The 26,454-nt window shown below is 41.0% G+C and overlaps 2 long non-coding RNA genes across 2 annotated transcripts in view; both read right to left on the bottom strand.

The window, feature by feature from the left end:
- Nucleotides 1-26,454, bottom strand: part of LOC117504894 — a 797,517-nt gene that overhangs the window by 165,323 nt on the left and 605,740 nt on the right. The window lies entirely within an intron of this gene.
- LOC117504937 lies at nucleotides 16,477-17,425 on the bottom strand. The gene is made up of 2 exons (XR_004558995.1): nucleotides 17,389-17,425; nucleotides 16,477-16,619 (listed from the first exon to the last, which is right to left on the bottom strand). It is a non-coding gene; the product is annotated as an uncharacterized LOC117504937 (long non-coding RNA).

The following is a 26,454-nucleotide window of genomic DNA, read 5'->3' as shown; positions in this document are numbered from 1 at the left end:
AAGAATCTTCTCGCCCAGAAGACAAAAGAGCACCAACAGCTACCCACAACTGTGTTTTTTACTCGGACAAAGACACCTGCAGCGAGGTTTGAGTCAGAGGCAAAAGGTGCGACACCGCAACAGCGCCAGGACGATGAGGCGCGGTAAGAGGAACTGTGAAATACTGGTCAGTCACTATTAATAATTTCTTATGTGTCCAACCTCGTAGGTTGATCGTTAAAATTAAATTTGTTAGTTCTAAAATCCATCATAATTATTTATAGGAAAACGTTCTATTTTTATTTTTCAAACAAATGTTTGGGCCTGAAAACAGGTTGGTCTTATTTTTCTACTAAGGTTTGAACGTTGAGAATGTTTACAGCTTTAAAATGTCTATAATAACTGTAAAAATAACGCTGACTACTTAACTCCCGCGATAAATGAGGGACCACTGTAACACTTTTTTGATTATACTACAAAACAATACGACGGCCACTTTTGACGCTCTATTGGCACGTGTCGTGATTGGTGGAGTTCTTTTTCTTTGCCGTCTTCCTGGCTTCCATGTCATAAAATGAGGGTGTGTCTGAAGCGGAGTCTGAATATTTATGGGCGTGTTTATTATAATTACGATTGCTTTCACCCGCCGCATTTAGCAAGGTCACGTCAGGCGTACGCTGGAAATGGGCAAGTGCGCACTGCTTGATACATGTCACGGCAACTTTGGTGTACTTCAAATTTACACTGTAAATTTACGCCACAACTGCGCCACATTGATACATGAGGCCCACTGTGTGGCTCCTGCTGCAAGACGCTGTTTTTAAGATAATTGTAGCATGTGCACATTGCATACTTTGAGAGCTATCAACTTTTTATAAGAATTTTGTGGTCTGTCTGTCACGGAGCGACGTCAGACAGAGAGAAGATGGCAAGAAAGATGGTGTGAAAAAGTTGGATAATGAATCAAATGTCTGTGGAATTGGTGCTATGGAGGAATAAGAGTGCCAAAATTAAATAAATAAATACGTCATTAAATAATTACTTAAATGTGACATTAAATCAGTGCATTATTAAATAATTTCTTAAATGTGTCATTGATTAATTTAAATTGGAGGAGTAAAAGTGACAAATACATCGTTAATTAATTACTTGTCATTAATTACTTAAATGTGCCATTAATTAATTCAAATTGGAGTTAAATACATAAATAATTATTTCAGTATTTAATTATTGCATGGTCAAAAACATATATAATTATTTCACTATTTACTTATTTTATGGTCCTTGTGTTGTGGTGCATCATGAATTAATTTTATCTGTCAAACTCAGCCAGCAAAGTCAGTGGGCGGGTTTCTAACACCTGATTGGTTACCCTGCACATCAAGTCACGGCAAATTGAGTCCAGAAAATGGATTTATAGATTTAAAAAATTATACAAATTATTGGTTGAGTTAATTTGGTTTTAAAAAGTAACAGTTTGCATTATGTGTCATACTTAGTTCATGTTACAGGGTAACATATGTCAAAGAATCCAATGGACATTGGCTTTATGGCTTCGGACAGTGGACTTATCTCTGTGCTTGTTCTGTTGGACCTCAGTGCTGCTTTTGATACTGTTGACCATAAAATTTTATTACAGAGATTAGAGCATGTCATAGGTATTAAAGGCACTGCGCTGCGGTGGTTTGAATCATATTTGTCTAATAGATTACAGTTTGTTCATGTAAATGGGGAATCTTCTTCACAGACTAAAGTTGATTATGGAGTTCCACAAGGTTCTGTGCTAGGACCAATTTTATTCACTTTATACATGCTTCCCTTAGGCAGTATTATTAGACGGTATTGCTTAAATTTTCATTGTTACGCAGATGATACCCAGCTTTATCTATCCATGAGGCCAGAGGACACACACCAATTAGCTAAACTGCAGGATTGTCTTACAGACATAAAGAGATGGATGACCTCTAATTTCCTGCTTTTAAACTCGGATAAAACTGAAGTTATTGTACTTGGCCCCACAAATCTTAGAAGCATGATGTTTAACCAGATCTCTACTCTGGATGGCATTTCCCTAACCTCTAGTAATACTGTGAGAAATCTTGGAGTCATTTTTGATCAGGATATGTCATTCAAAGCGCATATTAAACAAATATGTAGGACTGCCTTTTTTGCATTTACGCAATATCTTTAAAATCAGAAAGGTCTTGTCTCAGAGTGATGCTGAAAAACTAATTCATGCATTTATTTCCTCTAGGCTGGACTATTGTAATTCATTATTATCAGGTTGTCCTAAAAGTTCCCTAAAAAGCCTTCAGTTAATTCAAAATGCTGCAGCTAGAGTACTGACGGGGACTAGCAGGAGAGAGCATATCTCACCCGTGTTGGCCTCTCTTCATTGGCTTCCTGTTAATTCTAGAATAGAATTTAAAATTCTTCTTCTTACTTATAAGGTTTTGAATAATCAGGTCCCATCTTATCTTAGGGACCTCGTAGTACCATATTACCCCATTAGAGCGCTTCGCTCTCAGACTGCAGGCTTACTTGTAGTTCCTAGGGTTTGTAAGAGTAGAATGGGAGGCAGAGCCTTCAGCTTTCAGGCTCCTCTCCTGTGGAACCAGCTCCCAATTCAGATCAGGGAGACAGACACCCTCTCTACTTTTAAGATTAGGCTTAAAACTTTCCTTTTCGCCAAGGCTTATAGTTAGGGCTGGATCAGGTGACCCTGGACCATCCCTTGGTTATGCTGCTTTAGACGTAGACTGTGGGGGGGTTCCCATGATGCACTGTTTCTTTCTCTTTTTGCTCTGTATGCATCACTCTGCATTTAATCATTAGTGATCGATCTCTGCCCCCCTCCACAGCATGTCTTTTTCCTGGTTCTTTCCCTCAGCCCCAACCAGTCTCAGCAGAAGACTGCCCCTCCCTGAGCCTGGTTCTGCTGGAGGTTTCTTCCTGTTAAAAGGGAGTTTTTCCTTCCCACTGTAGCCAAGTGCTTGCTCACAGGGGGTCGTTTTGACCGTTGGGGTTTTTCATAATTATTGTATGGCCTTGCCTTACAATATAAAGCGCCTTGGGGCAACTGTTTGTTGTGATTTGGCGCTATATAAAAAAAAAAAAGTTGATTGAAAGTTGAGTTGATTGACATTGGACTTGTTTGACCTTTATTTTGGAGACAAAGCATTCAACACTGTCAAAACTATTCCATTTATTAATCCTATTCAATCAATAATTTGCATCACTTTTCATTAAAATTTAACTTTTGACCCCTGTACAAACTGAAATTTACCTTTGTCGCCATTCCTCCTGTTTTTACCCCTTAACTCCATAACATTCAGTCATAGATAGTCCAAACCATACCTTTTTGGAGTCTCTGTGATCAGTAATGTGGTGTAGTTTTCAATTTAATTAGACCATTTTTACATTTTGACTCCCGTGTAATTCCCCCTACCTTGACGCCTATTGAAAATTCAAGTGGCTGGTCTTTTTTTTTTTTTTTTTTTTTTTTTTAAACAAAAACAGAAAATAATTAAATACAACAAGAAAAAACAATGAAAAGAAGATGAAGATGAGGCTCTGAAGCCTGATGACTTCTTTTTAACCCTTGAGACATAGAGCAAGTCTGCATCCAAGGACCACAGGGTACGAGGGGGCACATAAGGCTGAACAAGTTCAGCAAGATAGTTGAGTTCATGATCGTTTAGAGCCTGAAATGTTGAAATCTTGAAATCTAGTCCTCGAATTGGTGAAGGAAAGCCAGAATTTGGTTTTGTTTGACGTTTTGTTCTTCCCTGTTGAATTTTGAATGACAACTTTTGATCATGAAAAACCATGAAATTCACCCGCAGTTGTACAAGTTCCAAAATTGCATGACAGAAAAATCGCCACAAGATGGTATTCAAGGAATTTTAAACAGTCATTGAATTTTTGGAGGAGAATCTCAACTTCCAGCAAAAATATTTCCAGTAAATTTCTGTCCTCTGATCCAGTCGACACACTGCTGTCAACATTTCAGCTGCTACTTCAGGTTTCATTCAAAAGTCTATTTACATGATAGTGTAAACACTAAAATAATTCTTACAGAATTTACAGCCGTTGGTAAAGAATTTTATTCAGTCAGCTGGGTGTTGGCGATAAGAGGGCGGAGCTTATCGGGGCTGGAGGCCAACCAGGACAAAGTGCTGTGAGGAAGACGTCACAGCTGAGAGAAGTGAGCAGGTGATGGACTGAAGGTCGTGTCCAAAGTGATTGTTTCAGGAACATTTTTTAGATTTTCCTACAGAGAAACTGAATTAAAGGAAACAGTCTGGAAAAATAGAGCGACTGCTGTGTCGTCGGTAAAACAACTGAGTCATCATGAGGTCAAGTTGTTTGTCGGCTTTGTGAGACAGTCGGCAGCAAAATCAGGGATGAGATCAAAGTGTGCGCTTAAAGAACCCAGAGACGCCACTCGAGTGACCTTCAGTCCTCATCTCAGTCTCAGTTCAGACTGGTGAAAATCTGATCCGGTTTGAATCAGAGCCAAACTCAGCCACGTGTGAATGTTACTGAACTCCAAAATCAAACACTTTGTGTTCACTCAGAGTCACACAGTCTGAGTTTGACAAATTCAGTCTGACAGCAGCTGGAAAGAAACTTCTAGACTCCAGAAAAACATCTGGATTCAGCAGATAAATTCCACTGATCCTAAAACCTGTCTGGATCAGGGATGAGAATTTTCCACGGATCCGTGGATTTCAGAGTTTTTCTGGGTTTCTGGTCCATTTCTGAGATCAGTGTAAATCCGTTGAGAAAATGTTTGGGTGTTGGTGCAGCGCGGATCATTGGTGCCAGTTAAATCTTTCCTCATACACGTGAACCATCATAGTGCTACTGAAACTCCAAACTAAAACGCTCAATGTCATTGGTTACTTTTTCTACAACAGCGAACTTTCATCCAATCAGAATCTCTGTAATATCTAAAGTCACTGAAAGAACCTGGATGTGGACATTTTGAGTTTCTGCAAGTTTGGTTTGTTGAGCTGCATCATAACATGATCAAAATTACAGAGAGAGAGAAGGAAGACCGCGTTAAAGACATCGATAGTGGTGTAAAAAAAAAAGTTTAAGTGGACATGAACGGGACAAAAGCAAGACTCATATGGAGTTAAATTTGTCTCATTAATACTTGCAAATGAACAGAGGGTGATTTACAAATATCCCTTGATTTGTACACGTGCTTTGCTCCACAAACACAAATTTCTGATTTGTTACTTGTGTGGGGGATTTTACAAATAAATGCTTATTTGCAAAACTGAAAATTCTGTTTGTGAAGTTTGATTCAGCATTTGTGGATCACCGAACACACGCATTCATCACTTTGCTCAGTTACGCAATATTGAGACATTCTCAGCGCAAAACTGCATGTATCCACAAACAAACAGCTCGTGATTTACACGAAGCAACACTGTCAAACCCACAAATGCACAGAGGGCGATTAATATTCCTCGATTTGTACACGTGCTTTGTGATCCACAAACACAAAAGCATTTGTAAATCGCACAATTCTGTTTGTGAAGTTTGATTCAGCATTTGTAGATCACCAATTACACACATTCATCGTGTTGCTCACTTACGCAGTATTGAGACATTCTCAGCACAAAGCTTCAGTTGAGATCCACAAATACGTAAGTTGCTATTCACATTTCCATCCAGTAGATGGCAGTGTTGTTCTATGCATTTTGACAGGTGGGGGGCGGTGCAGCTAAACACCAACAGAACAGAATTTTCAGTTTTGCAAATGCTTTTGTGTTTGTGGATCACAATACACGTGTATAAATCAAGGATATTTGTAAATCGCCCTCTGTGCATTAGCAAGTATTAATGAAAAATTTAACTCCATGTTGGAAGAACGTCACCTGTTATCGCTGAGGCACTTTGTAAACATCGACACGATGGAGTTTGATGTGGAAGAGTTCAGAAATATATGATTGGAATGTTTTGATTACAGTTGACGATGAAAGACTTGGGAGTTAACTTTGTGTTATAGTCAGAACAAGAAGCTGCACTGACAGAGATCTATCTGGGAAGAGACACATTCTGCATGTTGTCCACAGTTAGGCTAGTGGCGCGTGTGAGAGTATGGCAAAACTATGCCACAATGCCAAAATAGCAGCGATGTCGCTCCAACCACAGCACCACGCTGAGCAGTGAGCTCCAACACTTACAGACATTGTGAATTCTGAAAAGACAGATTTATTTTGTCTGCAGTCATTCTGTCCTCACCCCCCCGTACGATTGTTGAACTGCAGGCATCCTGTTCATTTCATCAAATAATGTTCATTTCAGTTACATTTCAAAATATTAATGGTGTCTTTCCTTTGGCTTCTGTCTCCCCAGGAGTGAAGACAGAGACACCTGTGTCCCGTCTACCAGAGGCGGCGTTCCCAGTGAAGCAGACAGCAAGTTCCATAAAAGCAGAGGGGCCTGACTCAGCTCCAGGTGTGTTTCCAGTTTGTTGGAGGGCTGATGTTCGGTTACACATCTGATTAACGGGACACTTAGTGTTACAGTGTTGAAGGTTAAACATGCCCTGTGCACAGTTTCTTCAATCACAGTTACAGAAGCCTGTAGCTTCTTTAGGGTTGTCTGGGTGTCTTGGTGGCTTTCCTCACTTGTCTCCTTCCTGCACAGTCACTCAGTTTTTGAGAACTACCTACTTAACACAGAATTACCACACAGTACCACACTGTTTGTATTTCTTAATGACTGAGGGAAATTAAGTTCAAGACACACTCAGTGACTTGGGAAGGTTCTTGGATCCATCCCCACTTGCCTGTAGAAAACTGGCTGTCAGAGTGCAGATTTACTTTTTACAATAAAGGGTGTCAGGAAAGATGACTTTAAGCTTGCTTTCAGCTTGTTTTCATTTTGGAATATAGTACGTGCCATGGGATTAATATACATGCTGTTGGATTAAACTGAACAGTGTTTGGTACTTTCCCGGAGTAAGTGAGGTCATACCGGACTTTTCCATTACAAATGGGGAGGCCCACGGAATGAACTCAGTGGTGAAGACGATGGAATATGTCTAAGAATGATTCTAACATAACAAGTATGATTAAATGAAGTATTAATGTGATAAAAATTAAGAGTTGATTAGAAAAAGTATTAGAAAAAGTATGTTACAAATAAGTGAATTGAATGATTATATGAGTTGTTTTTCATAAAGAGTGCAGAGTCAGAGGAAAAAGGAAGTGAAGAAGTTCTTTTTCATAAAGAGTGCAGTCAGAGAGAAAGAGGAAGTGAAGTAATGTTGCAAACAAGGCCAGAAAAGCTGATGATAAACAACTGATCAAATGATTAAGATGTGGTAAAATATGGAATGAATAATAAGGAATGAAAATGTTTGTATATGATCATATGAATTGTTTTTATGTGAAAGAGAGTTGTAATGAAATGATTGAATATGATTGATGTGATTCTAAAGAAATGATTTAGAAAATGAATTCTCAGAAAAGCTGAAGTGTTAACAGAAAAGAGGAACTTGAGAAATAAGTTACTGGCAAAGGGCCGCAGATGGAGGAGGTTTTGAGTCACCAGCGTCCCCATGGTAACCAAGATCATCTGAGGACAACAAAGAATCGAGCACATATATAAACTGTAAAACACCAGGAAACGGGGTTATTCTTCCAGGGAGTGGTGCTGTTGTCACTTCTCCCCTGCTACGAGGAGATCACAAGACTTGACCATCTTGTGAGCAGCAATTGGAATCGTGGAGTGAGAGGATTGGAGCCATAAGAGATCATTTGAGAGTTTTCAACTCCCACTCAGGCCGTCCAGTCACGGAGTAGCAGAGCATTGGAGAATAATCACTGGCCTTAAGTCTGAGTGAGGAATGTTCGTTTTCTCTCTCTCAAGGAACATTACAGCATACCAGAATGGATTAGATCAACTTTTGGTTGATTGAAGAAGGAATAAACTCTTATGTGGATTAATTTCCTGAAGGATTACAACATCACACAAGGATCGTGGTCAGCTAACGACTAATAGCTGATGAAGAGGAAATCAAGTTCATCGAGCTGGGGACTTTTAACATCAAAAACCTCCTTCCCTCACTCCCAGAAAAATTAAGAAGTCAATCCAGTCCAGTCAAAGTAAGATCAGACAGTATTATTGAATCAAAAACAAAAATCTCTGCCAATCATTATTTTAATTATACTTGAATTACTGTTGTGAAATTATCATCATATAACCTATTTTGATTATGTTGTCGGCACTTGCAAAACCTGCAATAAATTTCCAAGCATGCAGTTAAAGTGTTATGGCTCAGACATTGGAATTATTGATGCTTCTTAAGGTGTAAAAGTTAAAGTTTATTGGGTGTACAACATCAAAAAGTGCTCTAAAAGGTTAGTCTGGTTTTTAATGAAATTAACGCATCCTGGGGACTCGCTGTACGAGTCACTAAATTCAAAATCAAGCAACATTCCAAGAGCCCTGATCCATAAGAGGAGAGCTGCCGTTAACGGGCGTGGCCGGTTCGTATCCTGGTTCCAGAGAAGGCTATTCGACTGGGGTGCGAGATCAGCGTCAGCGGGGTGGACGTCCGGATGGAGGCAGTGAGCGGCTAGACGAATCTCCTCGCCACCAGCTTGAACAGCCTTTGTGCAGCCCTGCCGGGTAATACCCGTGGAGACACGAAGGTCGGACCCCAGAGACGGAGAGCTGGTTTAGTACACAAACACACTCATCGGAGGGTGAGCGTGTGCCGTGTATCTAAAAGAAATAACGGGATCTGACACGGTCTGATAGTTATTTCTTAAAAATTATTTGAAAACAACAGTGAGACACACATCATAATAAAGTTATAAAAATGCTTTGCTTTTATGAACATTTTATTAATATATTATTTATATAAAAATAATCATAAAAAAATATATTTTTTGATGGTTCGTGTTGGCAGGGAGGTGTGGCGTTTGAAATATCCCGCGCCGCTGACATAACTGTCCACGAGCTGTGAGGAGACAGAAGGACAACAAAGTGTCAGTGCATTTCTACAACGAAGCTGAAACACTGATCAGACACATGAAGCTTCACATGAACAATCAGGTGCAGTAAAAAGCGCTGGTTCCACCACATCTGTCACATCTGATCTGCTCAGGCTGCATGAAGTGACTCAGTGTGCACGCTGACAAACTGGAATCACTGTCAGTGTGACTGAGCAGCTTCAGCAAACTCCTGCATCTTATTCATGATCATTTATTCAAGAGAAATTAAGATCATTAATGCTGCGTTTACACACAATGACGACAAGTCATGAATGTCACGAAGTAAACATTCTTGGCCGCTGATCACGAACGTGATGATTTGAGGCGTGTTACGATTAATGGCACATGTTGCCGGGGAATTATCAGGAACCATTACACACGGTGCATTGTTACGTTCTGTCATGTTGTGAATGAGGCGTATTGTCTCCGCCCACACACCCATATTCATACATCAGCTGTTGAACAATTCATATCATTCCAGTTTGCTCCTCAAAACCCACAGCAGAAGAACTTTGTAACTGCATGCTTAGTTGGGCTCTGTGCCACTGAGGGGCGCAGAGAGGAGGAGATGGAGAGAGCCAGAGGTATGGCTCTCGTCTCGCACGTTTTCCCAAACATCAGTCACAGCAGTAGGTGCAACACCTGCAGGAGCACTGGAACAAAACTTTGTCGACTTGGCGTCACTGTCCTTCAGCATACTGCAGCAATAAAACTGAATGCGGTGCAGCAGGGTTTAATTGTGCGCATGTCAGAGAAGAACGCTGTCACGCTTTATTAAGGATCACCACAAATCAAGACGGATCAACATGCTCAGTTGTGACCTCCACGACATGAGGTGAAATGAGGGTGGTGCGTGACATTCGTGGAAGATTTTTTTTTTGACAGCCAAAAACATGCTCTGCGAAAATCACACATATCATGCACCAACATGCACTATTAAGAAACTTATTTAGATGCATTAAGTCACGTTAAGAATGTCAGGATTGTGCCAAGAATTATGCAAGTATGACATTCGTTAACGCGTCCTGCCTATGTGTAAATGCAGCGTAATGTTTGTCAAACTGCAAACATCAGATGTTGATGTTTGACTCAAACGTGGACGTATTTTCAGATGAATTCACACAAATTCAAAGGACATTTTTACTAAACAGCATTTTTAAAGTTTGAGAATGTTCACTTCTTTTTGTTTTCACATCATGTGGAATAAAAACCTCCCAAACGAGATCGATCACACTAATAACACGTGTTGTCACGTGTGCACACAGAGAACAGATGTGGCCGTGGGAAATCCAAAGTCTGACTTCAGAATCACATTAAGAGCATCGTGTAAACGCAGCCAGAAAGCGCCTGTGGACACACTGAGCACGCACATGTTGGTCACCGTGGCAACGGGAGCAACCAACATGTGACAGGCTGAACGTCAGTGATACCTGCGAAGGAGGAAAAAAAAGAAAAAGTTCCAGCTTAGTGTCTGGTTGGCTAGCGGGCCTGTTAGCATTAGTTTAGCTCCGCCGCCTAAAGACGAAGCTTTCAGCCCTGAGCTTCGTCCTCCAAGGCCGCTGGGAACTTCTACCCCGATCTCCAGGCCAGAACGCCGTGCGATCGTGAGAGGGGATTCCATTTGAGTTCTATAATAATGTAAAAACAACACACTAAAATACAGGGTAACACACATAAAGTGACAAATGCACTTGTTGGGATGGGTATTGATAAGATCTTATCTTTCGTTATTGATTCCGCTTATCGATACCTCCTGTGAATTTTCTGTGTATTAAAAGTAGGCTTTACAGGTTTTCTATGGCAACAACATTTTATTGAGTCTTAAGTAAATGTGAAATTGGTCACTGGATCCTTGATCTCTGGACATAAATATAAATAAACAAAATCTGTAGTTTTTGTCAAAAGCATTTCAGACATTTTTGGCATGAAAGTCTCTCAATACATCTGAGCTGAGCTCAGCTGGCTGCTGGAGTCTGCAGGTCTGCAGCCATACAGTCTTTGGCTGCTGCACGTCAGAGCAGGACATCTCATTTTGGGAGGAAAAAAAAAATGTTTTGATCGATTGCAGTTTATTGTTTGTATTACAGTGTTTGGAAAGAGGTGTCATTTGATATAAACGGCGATTCGCTTTGAAGTTGTTAATTTCGAGCGGCGCAGTGTTTGGAGCAACGGAACGGAGGAAGATTCTTGTTTCTTTCTCACAACAAGACAGGAGTCCCAGTTAGTCACTTTAATCCACACAAAAGTGACATACGATTGACATATTTTAATGGCTTTGAGAGGGGTTAAATGCGGAGTTGCGGCTTCTGAAGAGGAGTGAAGCAAAGTTCCAACAAAGCAGTGGATCAGAGCATTGCTTCATTGGTTCAAGTTTCAAAGTAAAGCCGTGCTGCAGAAACGGTTGATTTCAGACCCGCTGCAGGGTCTGTAATCAATGTAGAGAGATGGTCCGGTGACCCTGAACCATCCCTTAGTTATGCTGCTATAGACTCAGATTGCTGGGGGGTTCCCATGATGCACTGAGTGTTTCTTTCTCTTTTTGCTCTGTATGCACCACTCTGCATTTAATCATTAGTGATTGATCTCTGCTCCCCTCCACAGCATGTCTTTTTCCTGGTTCTCTCCCTCAGCCCCAACCAGTCCCAGCAGAAGACTGCCCCTCCCTGAGCCTGGTTCTGCTGGAGGTTTCTTCCTGTTAAAAGGGAGTTTTTCCTTCCCACTGTAGCCAAGTGCTTGCTCACAGGGGGTCGTTTTGACCGTTGTGGTTTTACGTAATTATTGTATGGCCTTGCCTTACAATATAAAGCGCCTTGGGGCAACTGTTTGTTGTGATTTGGCGCTATATAAATAAAATTGATTGATTGATTGATTGACCAATAAGGGAATCGTTAAGGAAAAAGGCTAATGGTGTCGGCGGATGGAATCGTTTCTTAACAATACCCGAAAAGAACTTGATCTCAATACCCAACCCTATGCACTTGTTTCCATTGTAGCCCAACGGATACCTCCATTTTGGATTTGGTGCGGTTCACACTGGGATTGCTTGGGGACATCCTGCATTGTCTGCCTGTTCAAACGTGTTGTAGAAGTTATTTTCAGGTGTGATCTGATAATTAAGTGATAAAACCCTGCTGAATCTAATCATCGTACTCATTTGTCATGCCAGTGTGTGTCTGAGCCTGAGAGGATAATGAGTGGGGCTGATTATTATTATTATTATTATTATTATTTTAATTGAAGCAGTGAGTCCAAAATGTATTCATCAACCTCTGTTAAAGTCATTTAAAGATGTCGATCGTAACTCAACTGTCTGCTTATTAAAGACCAGGACCCATGTCTGCCGTTTCACAGTGACCAGTTATTATGCCCCCATATTGCATATTTCACCCATATTGGCCTCTCTTCATTGGCTTCCTGTTAATTCTAGAATAGAATTTAAAATTCTTCTTCTTACTTAGAAGGTTTTGAATAATCAGGTCCCATCTTATCTTAGGGACCTCATAGTACCATATCACCCCAATAGAGCGCTTCGCTCTTAGACTGCAGGCTTACTTGTAGTTCCTAGGGTTTGTAAGAGTAGAATGGGAGGCAGAGCCTTCAGCTTTCAGGCTCCTCTCCTGTGGAACCAGCTCCCAATTCAGATCAGGGAGACAGACACCCTCTCTACTTTTAAGATTAGGCTTAAAACTTTCCTTTTTGCTAAAGCTTATAGTTAGGGCTGGATCAGGTGACCCTGAACCATCCCTTAGTTATGCTGCTATAGACTTAGACTGCTGGGGGGTTCCCACGATGCACTGAGTGTTTCTTTCTCTTTTTGCTCTGTATGCACCACTCTGCATTTAATCATTAGTGATTGATCTCTGCTCTCTTCCACAGCATGTCTTTTTCCTGGTTCTCTCCCTCAGCCACAACCAGTCCCAGCAGAAGACTGCCCCTCCCTGAGCCTGGTTCTGCTGGAGGTTTCTTCCTGTTAAAAGGGAGTTTTTCCTTCCCACTGTCGCCAAGTGCTTGCTCACAGGGGGTCGTTTTAACCGTTGGGGTTTTTCTGTAATTATTGTATGGCTTTTGCCTTACAATATAAAGCGCCTTGGGGCAACTGTTTGTTGTGATTTGGTGCTATATAAATAACTTTGATTTGATTTGATTATTAGTTCCTCGTTAACGTGCAGTTTACCCTTGGGCAGCACATGACCCTCTGGCGTGACTGGACCATTAATATCTCCCAGTTCGTGAAAGAAGCTTTAAGTCAAGCTATGTTAAAATGTATGTGTGTGTGTGTGTGTGTATATATATTAGGGGTGGGAGGGGAAAAAAAAATCGATTCACATAAGTATTGCAGTTTTTTTGTTGTTGTTTTTTGTTTTTTTGTTTTTTTCTTACAAAAATATTGATATTTTTGAAATTTGAATGCTTCATTTTTGACTACTTTTATCAGTCAGGTTGGAAAAAGTTACTGCTTTTCACCAGCAGAGAAAATGCTTTTTTATTTACACCTTAAAATAACGAGCCGCTGCTCGCAAATTATAATGACTGTGCCACTTACAGTCACTCTCTCACACACACCACTGACTTAATGAATGAAACTCTGTCTTTGAAGGACAATTGTGTAAAAATTAATTATATATATATATATATATATATATATATATATATATATATATATCATAAAGGTCTTAGGAGCCACTCTGACAGAGCAGGAGTTTGGAACAGATCGGATCTGTGTAACTTTCAACACTAATATTTGTGAATGTGTGTGTGTCAGAGTAAGTTTAATACTTTCCTGACATGATTTAATGATAAATAATTTTACTGGCTTGATATCCAGGTCAGAATAGCATTTTAACACATATTTTGTGAGCGTTTTCTGAGTGTGTTCTGTCGTGAATTCCCATTTGAAAATGTATTAACATCTGGGAACTTCGTCAATATTTTGTCCGGTTAGGAGGCGTCATGTCTCTGTCCATGAAGGGACGTTCACATTTAGTGGGCAGCACTGGGAGTGTGCACTCTAGTTCTCATTTCTAACCTCTTAGGTTGGATCATAACTAGCAAGGCTACTTTGTGTTGCTAGTTTTAACAAAAAAAGTTATGATCATTAATTGAGCCTTAAAAATTAGCATTTTAACATTGAATAAGTGTTTATTAAAATGGTTATAGTAAAAATATGTTGAAAAAAGGATTGAAAGTGAAAGTTTATTCAAGGTTGAGACATTAAATAAGCGGCCAAAAGCTCCTTCAACGTGTATCAGATGGTAAAAAGTGCTGTAGAAATGCAGTCCATTAACATTTTGTTTTTGCAAACAGCAACTTTACAAACCATGAATTATTACTTGGTTTATATAATTTTAATGAGTTGCAATGTCACTATAGATGTTTATATCGTATTTGATTACTTCTGACATCTTGTTCGAGCGCCATGTAAGTAATGAAAAGATGAAAACCCTTAACTAATTACAGTCGACAGAAAGTATGTTTTAAAAATTGTCTTAAAGTCACATTTCAAATGTCAACAGGCAGCCTGTTCCACAAGATACGACCACGGCAAAAAAAAAAAGGCTCTGAAGCCTGCTGACTTCTTTTTAACCCTTGAGACACAGAGCAAGTCTGCATCCAAGGACCACAGGGCACGAGGAGGCACATAAGGCTGAACAAGTTCAGCAAGATAGTTGAGTTCATGACCGTTTAGAGACTGAAATGTCTAACAAAATCTTGAAATCTAGTCCTCGAGTCAGTGAAGGGAAACCAGAATGTCTGTGATCAAACCTCCTGGTTTTCATCAAAACCCGAGCAACAGTAATTCTGTACCATCTGTAGACATCCTACACTATTTTATAGCAATCCAGAAAATAAAACACTGCAATAGTCAGTTGTGGAAGACAAGGACGTGAATTACAGTTTGTGAAATTTAAATGCTGATACTGTCATCAGGTCAAACTCACCACTGATACTTTATTTTAGTGTGTTGTTCTGACATTTATTGTTAAATTAATTGTATTGTTTATTTGCAGACATGCAGCCGTTGTTGGTGATTAAAGAAGAAACTCTCCCTGAACACCAGGAATGGAATCCAAGTGTTGACCAGGAGGACATTAAAGAAGAGAAGCTGTGGATAAGTCAGCAGGGAGAGCAGCGTCAGCAGCTGGAGGAGGCAGATCTCACCAAGTTTGGTTTCACTGCCGTCCCTGTGAAGAGTGAAAATGATGATGAAAAACCAGAGTCATCACAGCTTCATCAAAGCCGAAGTGATGAGAGCACAGAGGCTGAGCCTGTAGCCAGCAGCTCATCTGTACACAGAACACTGACAGCAGAAGCTGATGGAGAGGACGATGGAGGACCACAACCAGCCAGCAACTCAGGTCCAAACAGTCATTTACAACCAGATACCAGTGGCAGGAGTTCAGACAGTTCTGGAACCGAGACTGATGACAGTGATGACTGGAAACAGACCAGAGAACTTCAGTCAGGTTTTAACTGTCGGAAAAAAAAACAATATTGTTCATTCAGGCAACACTGATGAGAAACAATTTAAAGGCTCTAAATATGGAAAAGCATCTGGTCACATGAACAACTCAGAGCAACAAAGGGGAAGGAAAGCAAGAAGAAAACCATTTAGCTCTTCTGATGGGAGTAAAGGACAGAAACAGAAGGGCACTCTGAACAAACAGATTAGAATTCAGACAGGACAAAAAGCATTTGTCTGTTCTGAGTGTGGTCAAAGATTTGGACGAAAGGAAAACCTGAAAACACACATGATAATTCATACAGGACAAAAAGCATTTGTCTGTTCTGAGTGTGGTCAAAGATTTGGGCAAAAGGGAAACCTGAAAAGACACATGATAATTCATACAGGACAAAAATCATTTGTCTGTTCTGAGTGTGGTCAAAGATTTGGACAAAAGTTCACCCTAGAAACACACATGATAATTCATGCAGGGCAAAAACCATTTGTGTGTTCTGAGTGTGGTCAAAGATTTGGGCAAAAGGGAAACCTGAAAACACACATGATAATTCATACAGGACAAAAAGCATTTGTCTGTTCTGAGTGTGGTCAAAGATTTGGACGAAAGGGAAACCTGAAAAAACACATGATAATTCATACAGGACAAAAAGCATTTGTCTGTTCTGAGTGTGGTCAAAGATTTGGACAAAAGGGCACCCTGACAACACACATGATAATTCATACAGGACAAAAACAATTTGTCTGTTCTGAATGTGGCCGCAGATTTGGAGAAGAGGGCCGCCTGAAAAGACACATGATAATTCACACAGGACACAAACAATTTGGCTGTTCTGAATGTGGTCAAAGATTTAGACAAAAGGGCGACCTGAAAAGACACATGATAATTCACACAGGACACAAACATTTTGTCTGTTCTGAATGTGGTCGCAGATTTGGATTAAAGGGCCACCTAAAAAGACACATGATAATTCACACAGGACACAAACATTTTGTCTGTTCTGAATGTGGTCGCAGATTTGGATTAAAGGGCCACCTAAAAAGACACATGATAATTCACACAGGACACAAACAATTTGGCTGTTCCGAATGTGGTCGCAGATTTGGACGAAAGGGTGACCTAGACAGACACATGATGGTTCATACAGGGGAAAGATCTCGAAATACCAAGACCTGAAAAATGACCTAAGAACAACATGGTCATTGACAGACATCGATATCATCCCAGTTGTGGTGGGAGCAACAGGCCTGATGAAGAAGAACCTGAAGAAATACCTTGAGGCAATCCCCGGTCACCCAAGTGCACATGAGGTGCAGTTGTCTGCGATTAAGGGAACGATCACCATCTTGAAGAGAGCCCTCGGATACAATGCCAGATCTGGTTAAGATAACTATAGAACCTAGGGTGCAACTTTAGACCCCAGGTTTGGGGCCCATTGCATTCTACTAAAAAGACATCAACGATAAATGAAAAACCAAAAGACAAAAACACACACTCACACAAAAAAAAGCACAGATTAGGAACAAAGACAAGAAAATACAGGCAAAACAGATAAACAATTTGCAAAAAACCCCAGACTTGTGTACAGGAAGTTGGCAAATGACGCAATAGAAGTACAACAACCACCTGAGAGAAGAAATTGAAAAATTCTGGAGACCACTCTTTAAAGACCCAAAACAACACCAACAGGCCGAGTGGATTGGAAAAATAAATTAGAAAAACAAAGACAAACAGCAAATGCCAGCAATTGTAATCACTGAAGAGGAGATCAGAAAGAAAATGAGTGAAAACAGTAACTTCAAGGCACCTGGCATCGACAAAATCCCAAATTTTTGGCTGAAAAGACTGACAGTATTACACCAACATTATGTCGTGGCTTTCACAAAAATATTGAATGGAGAAGAGGACACACCAGACTGGCTAACGACTGGGAACACAAGCCTACTACCAAAGACCAAGGAAACACAGCTTCCCAACAAGTACAGACCCATCTGCTGCCTAACAACAACGTACAAATGGCTGACAGGAATCATAGCTGATGCCATTTACGAACGTCTTGACACGGGTGGCTACCTGGAAAATGAACAGAGAGGTTGTTCCAGAAGATTAGGAGCTAAAGACCAGTTACTGACAGACAAAGCTATCCTGGAGGAGTGCAAAAAAGGAGAAGGAACCTCAGCATGGCTTGGATTGACTACAAAAAGGCATTTGACAGCGTGCCACACTCCTGGATCATGAGGTACTTAGAACTCTACATCAATGAGGAAATAAGATCTTTCCTGAGAGCACAAATGAACAAGTGGAACACCACCATCACCCTCAATCACACAGAGGGACAAATAACAATCCCAGACATACGAGTTCAGAGAGGAATATTTCAGGGAGACAGACTCTCACCACTTTTATTCTGTTTAATCATAGACCCACTCAGCAAGATCCTGAAGGAGCATGACATCAGGTATGAATTCAGGAGAAACAGGAAGGAAACATCAGGAAGCGGTGAACCAGCTCTTATTTATGGACAACTTGAAGATTTTCGGTGACTCCGATCAGGGACTCATTCGATTAGTGGAGGCAGTCCATAACATCACCATGGACATTTGTATGGAATTTGGACTGGATGAATGTTCTAAATGAAGCGTCCAGCCCCTCTCCAGGAGTTGGGTACCAGAGTGCATGCTGTGTGTGGAGGTGAGCCCGACTATCTCTAGTCGGTATCGCTCAACCTCCCGCACAAGCTCAGGCTCCTTGCCCCCCAGCGAGGTGACATTCCACGTCCCAACAGCCAGGGGCTGTGAGCATGGACCGGGCCGCCGGGCCACCCGCCCTTGACCGCCACCCAGTCCTCTCTGCACCCGACCCCCATGGCCCCCTCTGCAGGTGGTGAACCCACAGGAGGGCGGGCCCACGTTGCTCCTTCGGGCTAAGCCCGGCTGGGCCCCATGGGCTGAGGCCCGGCCACCAGGCACTTGCGCGCAAGCCCCAACCCCAGGCCTGGCTCCAGGGTGGGACCCTGTATTCTCTCTCACTCACACACAGAGAGAGAGAGAGAGAATACAAATAATTTCCAGAGAACAGCAAAATGGTTTCATTTCTGTTTTGATGGCACAAAGTGCTTTTGACCAACTTTGTTATTAAGCAACCAATGAAATGGTTTCTCCACATACAGTGTATGTGTGTTTTCATGGAACCACCTTTGTTCATTGCTGAACTTGCTGTTTTATTCTAATAATTTCCAGACAACAGCAAAATGGTTTTATTTCTGTTTGACAACACTGTATCCGTTGATCCAACTTTTTCATGAAGCAAACAATGAAATGGTTCTCTTCCTACTTGTGTGTGTGTGTGTGTGTGTGTGTGTGTGTGTGAATACTAAAATTGCTTTTTTATCTTAATAATTTCCAAAGAACAGCAAACGGTTTTATTTCTGTTTTTATAACACTGCATCCTTTGATCCAACTTTTCTTGAAGCACACAATGAAATGGTTTCTCTACATACTCTCTCTGTGTGTGTTTTCGTGGAACCACCTTTGTTCATTGCTGAACTTGCTGTTTTATCTTAATAATTTACCAAAGAGAACAGCAAAATGGTTTTATTTCTGTTTTGATAACACTGCATCTTTTGATCATGAGAGAGAGAACGAGAGCGAGAGAGCCAATGGAGTGGTATGTGTGGGTGGCTTGGCTTCCACCTCCAGATATTTGTGCGATTGAAGTTCCAGGTTCATGGTGGAGAGGAGTGAGCTATGCAGACGCCTCTGCTGTTTTGCCTGGAGTTGAGTCCGTTGCTCCGCCCTGATGTCTGCTGCCTCCTGTCTGGATTTGCAATAAATCCTGATAGTATGATTTTATCAACACTATCAGGAGCCATAATTCACCCTCAGTGTTAAAAAGGTGTTTAAAGTCATCTTATCTGGATAGATCTTCAATTTTATTTTCTTCTAATATGGTTATTGTGGGCAGCGTGGGAGTTAGTGTGCTCAAAGTTCAGCAGTTTGGAGTCATGATGTTGATTCATGAGCTTCAGATTTTATGAATTGTGTGCATAGTTTCCCTTTTGTGTATATAAAATGAGGAAAAACTGTAATCAATTGATCGGCTTCATCAGTCCATCACTCAGCTGAACTGTCCTTCATTTATCATCAGTTTGTCTTTTTTTTTTTTTTTTGCTGATATTTGGTGTTCAGTCTATAATAAGAACTCCAACACAAACTAACAGCTATCATTTGGATGTGGTGGAGTTGGTCTGAAATAAAGTTTAGTGGACAAACCTCTGGATCAGTGAACTTGAGGCTTGAAAACAGCTTCCAGCACGTTGACTAGTTTCTTCTTTAAATCCACTTGTTTCTTCTTGCTGCTCTGCGATCTGTTTGTTTCTACCAACTCAAATATCTCAGCATTAGCAGCAGTTAGCCGCTGTTTCAACAACCTTCTCAGCTTTTACACCTTTTCGCGCTAACTTCGCCTTTTCTTCTTCTTCTGGTTTAATGTCGACCTTTGTGCTTCTGCAGCGCTTCAAAAAACATTCGAGGATCACAGAGTGAAGTTTGATCGGTTCAGAGAAGAGTTTCCAGCGTCTCCAGCTAACTAGCTTTAGCATCGGACGACAACAGGAAACAGTTCTTCGTTGTTGGAGTCTAATGACTTTTGACGAAGTTATTGTTGCATCATTGCATATTGTTGCGTTTTGACGCTCTTGCTTGCCTCTACTGGTGGTTGGCTCTCACTGCGGTATTGTATCACTTCCTGTTCCGGAGCACAGCGGTGTTTTTCTGTATCTGTTAGCTGTTTAATCTGCGCAGTTAGATTGATCTAGTTATCTAGATTACGATTTGTTTCCCAGTGTAATCTTTACGTGCCTTAACTAAAGCACTCCTTCTGCTGAATCACCTCTAAATTATTTACACATTATTCACTTTGCGTGTTTTTAGGAATCCGCTAGCTTAGCGTAGCTACTAGCTCTTAGCCGATTTAGCATGGCGGCTTCTCCTGTCTCTACCACACTTTTCTGCTCTGGGTGTGAAATGTTTAGTTATTCCTCGGCCTCCTTTAGCAGTAACGGTACTTGTAATAAGTGTAGCTTATTCGTAGCTTTGGAGGCCAGGCTGGGCGAATTGGAGACTCAGCTCCGCACCGTGGAAAATTCTACAGCTAGCCAGGCCCCTGTAGTCGGTGCGGACCAAGGTAGCTTAGCCGCCGTTAGTTCCCCCCTGGCAGATCCCGAGCAGCCGGGAAAGCAGGTTGACTGGGTGACTGTGAGGAGGAAGCGTAGTTCTAAACAGAAGCCCTGTGTACACCGCCAACCCGTTCACATCTCTAACCGTTTTTCCCCACTCGACGACACACCCGCCGAGGATCAAACTCTGGTTATTGGCACTCTGTTTTGCGAAATGTGAAGTTAGCGACACCAGCAACCATAGTCAATTGTCTTCCGGGGGCCAGAGCAGGCGACATTGAAGGAAATTTGAAACTGCTGGCTAAGGCTAAGCGTAAATTTGGTAAGATTGTAATTCACGTCGGCAGTAATGACACCCGGTTACGCCAATCGGAGGTCACTAAAATTAACATTAAATCGGTGTGTAACTTTGCAAAAACAATGTCGGACTCTGTAGTTTTCTCTGGGCCCCTCCCCAATCAGACTGGGAGTGACATGTTTAGCCGCATGTTCTCCTTGAATTGCTGGCTGTCTGAGTGGTGTCCAAAAAATGAGGTGGGCTTCATAGATAATTGGCAAAGCTTCTGGGGAAAACCTGGTCTTGTTAGGAGAGACGGCATCCATCCCACTTTGGATGGAGCAGCTCTCATTTCTAGAAATCTGGCCAATTTTCTTAAATCCTCCAAACCGTGACTATCCAGGGTTGGGACCAGGAAGCAGAGTTGTAGTCTTACACACCTCTCTGCAGCTTCTCTCCCCCTGCCATCCCCTCATTACCCCATCCCCGTAGAGACGGTGCCTGCTCCCAGACTACCAATAACCAGCAAAAATCTATTTAAGCATAAAAATTCAAAAAGAAAAATAATATAGCACCTTCAACTGCACCACAGACTAAAACAGTTAAATGTGGTCTATTAAACATTAGGTCTCTCTCTTCTAAGTCCCTGTTGGTAAATGATATAATAATTGATCAACATATTGATTTATTCTGCCTTACAGAAACCTGGTTACAGCAGGATGAATATGTTAGTTTAAATGAGTCAACACCCCCGAGTCACACTAACTGTCAGAATGCTCGTAGCACGGGCCGGGGCGGAGGATTAGCAGCAATCTTCCATTCCAGCTTATTAATTAATCAAAAACCCAGACAGAGCTTTAATTCATTTGAAAGCTTGACTCTTAGTCTTGTCCATCCAAATTGGAAGTCCCAAAAACCAGTTTTATTTGTTATTATCTATCGTCCACCTGGTCGTTACTGTGAGTTTCTCTGTGAATTTTCAGACCTTTTGTCTGACTTAGTGCTTAGCTCAGATAAGATAATTATAGTGGGCGATTTTAACATCCACACAGATGCTGAGAATGACAGCCTCAACACTGCATTTAATCTATTATTAGACTCTATTGGCTTTGCTCAAAAAGTAAATGAGTCCACCCACCACTTTAATCATATCTTAGATCTTGTTCTGACTTATGGTATGGAAATAGAAGACTTAACAGTATTCCCTGAAAACTCCCTTCTGTCTGATCATTTCTTAATAACATTTACATTTAACTGATGGACTACCCAGCAGTGGGGAATAAGTTTCATTACACTAGAAGTCTTTCAGAAAGCGCTGTAACTAGGTAACTAGGATATGATTCCTTCTTTATGTTCTCTAATGCCATATACCAACACAGTGCAGAGTAGCTACCTAAACTCTGTAAGTGAGATAGAGTATCTCGTCAATAGTTTTACATCCTCATTGAAGACAACTTTGGATGCTGTAGCTCCTCTAAAAAAGAGAGCTTTAAATCAGAAGTGCCTGACTCTGTGGTATAACTCACAAACTCGTAGCTTAAAGCAGATAACCCGTAAGTTGGAGAGGAAATGGCGTCTCACTAACTTAGAAGATCTTCACTTAGCCTGGAAAAAGAGTCTGTTGCTCTATAAAAAAGCCCTCCGTAAAGCTAGGACATCTTTCTACTCATCACTAATTGAAGAAAATAAGAACAACCCCAGGTTTCTTTTCAGCACTGTAGCCAGGCTGACAAAGAGTCAGAGCTCTATTGAGCTGAGTATTCCATTAACTTTAACTAGTAATGACTTCATGACTTTCTTTGCTAACAAAATTTTAACTATTAGCGAAAAATTACTCATAACCATCCCAAAGACGTATCGTTATCTTTGGCTGCTTTCAGTGATGCCGGTATTTGGTTAGACTCTTTCTCTCCGATTGTTCTGTCTGAGTTATTTTCATTAGTTACTTCATCCAAACCATCAACATGTTTATTAGACCCCATTCCTACCAGGCTGCTTAAGGAAGCCCTACCATTATTTAATGCTTCGATCTTAAATATGATCAATCTATCTTTGTTAGTTGGCAATGTACCACAGGCTTTTAAGGTGGCAGTAATTAAACCATTACTTAAAAAGCCATCACTTGACCCAGCTATCTTAGCTAATTATAGGCCAATCTCCAACCTTCCTTTTCTCTCAAAAATTCTTGAAAGGGTAGTTGTAAAACAGCTAACTGATCATCTGCAGAGGAATGGTCTATTTGAAGAGTTTCAGTCAGGTTTTAGAATTCATCATAGTACAGAAACAGCATTAGTGAAGGTTACAAATGATCTTCTTATGGCCTCGGACAGTGGACTCATCTCTGTGCTTGTTCTGTTAGACCTCAGTGCTGCTTTTGATACTGTTGACCATAAAATTTTATTACAGAGATTAGAGCATGCCATAGGTATTAAAGGCACTGCGCTGCGGTGGTTTGAATCATATTTTTCTAATAGATTACAATTTGTTCATGTAAATGGGGAATCTTCTTCACAGACTAAAGTTAATTATGGAGTTCCACAAGGTTCTGTGCTAGGACCAATTTTATTCACTTTATACATGCTTCCCTTAGGCAGTATTTTTAGACGGTATTGCTTAAATTTTCATTGTTACGCAGATGATACCCAGCTTTATCTATCCATGAAGCCAGAGGACACACACCAATTAGCTAAACTGCAGGATTGTCTTACAGACATAAAGACATGGATGACCTCTAATTTCCTGCTTTTAAACTCAGATAAAACTGAAGTTATTGTACTTGGCCCCACAAATCTTAGAAACATGGTGTCTAACCAGATCCTTACTGTGGATGGCATTACCCTGACCTCTATTAATACTGTGAGAAATCTTGGAGTCATTTTTGATCAGGATATGTCATTCAAAGCGCATATTAAACAAATATGTAGGACTGCTTTTTTGCATTTACGCAATATCTCTAAAATCAGAAAGGTCTTGTCTCAGAGTGATGCTGAAAAACTAATTCATGCATTTATTTCCTCTAGGCTGGACTATTGTAATTCATTATTATCAGGTTGTCCTAAAAGTTCCCTAAAAAGCCTTCAGTTAATTCAAAATGCTCCAGCTAGAGTACTGACGGGGACTAGAAGGAGAGAGCATATCTCACCCATATTGGCCTCTCTTCATTGGCTTCCTGTTAATTCTAGAATAGAATTTAAAATTCTTCTTCTTACTTATAAGGTTTTGAATAATCAGGTCCCATCTTATCTTAGGGACCTCGTAGTACCATATCACCCCAATAGAGTGCTTCGCTCTCAGACTGCAGGCTTACTTGTAGTTCCTAGGGTTTGTAAGAGTAGAATGGGAGGCAGAGCCTTCAGCTTTCAGGCTCCTCTCCTGTGGAACCAGCTCCCAATTCAGATCAGGGAGACAGACACCCTCTCTACTTTTAAGATTAGGCTTAAAACTTTCCTTTTTGCTAAAGCTTATAGTTAGGGCTGGATCAGGTGACCCTGAACCATCCCTTAGTTATGCTGCTATAGACGTAGACTGCTGGGGGGTTCCCATGATGCACTGTTTCTTTCTCTTTTTGCTCTGTATGCACCACTCTGCATTTAATCATTAGTGATCGATCTCTGCTCCCCTCCACAGCATGTCTTTTTCCTGGTTCTCTCCCTCAGCCCCAACCAGTCCCAGCAGAAGACTGCCCCTCCCTGAGCCTGGTTCTGCTGGAGGTTTCTTCCTGTTAAAAGGGAGTTTTTCCTTCCCACTGTAGCCAAGTGCTTGCTCACAGGGGGTCGTTTTGACCGTTGGGGTTTTACATAATTATTGTATGGCCTTGCCTTACAATATAAAGCGCCTTGGGGCAACTGTTTGTTGTGATTTGGCGCTATATAAAAAAATTGATTGATTGATTACCGCCATCTACTGGACTGGAGTATGGACAAGTGACTGGCTGAGATGAAAGAAAAAGAATGAAAAAACCCCTATATTTACCTCCATCTATCCTGTAATTCAAAGATGTTGAACTGTTGTGTTCATCAATGTGCTCTTCCCACTGCTGTCATTGTCAGAATGCAGCAGATAATCAATAAATGACTGTGACTTTGCTCCTGTGAGCAGTTTTCCTGCCAGTCAAACAAACGGAAGGCTGTGTGTGAGTTTGTTCCTCCTGTTGGGTTTGCACCCCGTTTTTAAAGAAATGAAAGGCACAAACACTGAAAAGAAACCAGTCAGAGAGAGACAAATATATATATTTTTTGCTCTGCGCAGAGGAGGAGAACAATGAAGCAGCTTGTAAGTGCTCAGCTACAAAGCTCTCTTAAAATCTCCTCCTCTGGCCCAGCCTTTTATTTAGTTCAACGTGAGAAAAAACAAACAAGGACAGTCGGGAGAGGTTACACATGAGTCATGTCTGCAAGAGGGTGATAGCAAAGCGAGGTAACGGCTGAAACCTTCCATTCCTGCAACATGAGCCTTGTGGCTCATCAAAGCAGGATAAGGCAAAATGAAAAATAGTTTGCTCAATCATGAAGAATGCAGACAAGTCCTTCTTTCTAAAACCTCCTCACAAAGAGGAAAAATAATAAGCATAAACTATAAGAAAATAATAATAATATATGCATAAACTAAAGAAAATAAATAAGAGCATGAACTATATAAAATCCTTGACACCTCCATTATGTTAAGACACAGTATTCCAGTGCTTTTATGATGCAACATCAACAGGTTATGGACCCAGGAAGGAGTTTGGAAGCTGATAAGCTAAAACTTTATTGTCCGTAAAATGGAAAATCGACTTACATAAACTGCCGAAGCCCCAAGATGTGGAAAAACACATCGAACATTCATCATAAAACACTCAGCAGCATAAAATAATTTTAAAACCAGTGTGTGGTCTGTAACAATGTGTTCATTTGGTCTCCCTCTGATTTAAAAGTGTGATGGAGTGTGGCACAAATGAGTTCCTGTATCTCTTCCTCCTGTAATGATGCACTTTGAAGTGCTTCCCAGAAGGAAGAAGCTCTGTAGCTCTGAAGCTCTGTTGAAATTTTATCTGCAAGTCGTAAGGCTTGTTTCCTGCACAGCTCTGTGAATTTGTTCTCCACCAAGTGGCCCACAATTTTGGAGCAGATGTTAAGGAGCCTCAGTCTCCTGTTCTTCAACTGCACTGAGAGGCCACTGAACCACATAGAGCTGCCATAAGCTGTTCCATGATGGAACAGGGTGTGTTTTGATGGAGATGAGAAATACTATGAGTTATGGGAAACTACGTTTTTCGCATATGAGAAATTCCAGTCAGACACAATCCAACCAGGAGGAGCCGTGTGCAGCCACAGTCCAGAGCACAGGGACTAACTCCAAATGTGGAGATGTTGGAGTGCCCAAAGGAAAGTCAGACACCAAGAGAACAGTGGGAATTCTGGAGTCTGTAGGGGCCCTTAACAAAAGTTCACAGGGGGCCCTCCAATAAGGGTTCATCACCATGATGTTGTAGGTGTGACCCTGGACTTATTCTCACCGTCACTGTGAGGCCTTTACCCACGTTCTGTATGACTTTAC

This window comes from Thalassophryne amazonica, chromosome 23 (assembly GCF_902500255.1).
Source record: "Thalassophryne amazonica chromosome 23, fThaAma1.1, whole genome shotgun sequence".
In the NCBI taxonomy this organism is placed as follows: domain Eukaryota; kingdom Metazoa; phylum Chordata; class Actinopteri; order Batrachoidiformes; family Batrachoididae; genus Thalassophryne; species Thalassophryne amazonica.
The sequence above is the reverse complement of the archived record's forward strand: the minus strand, read 5'-3'. Positions and strand labels throughout refer to the sequence as shown.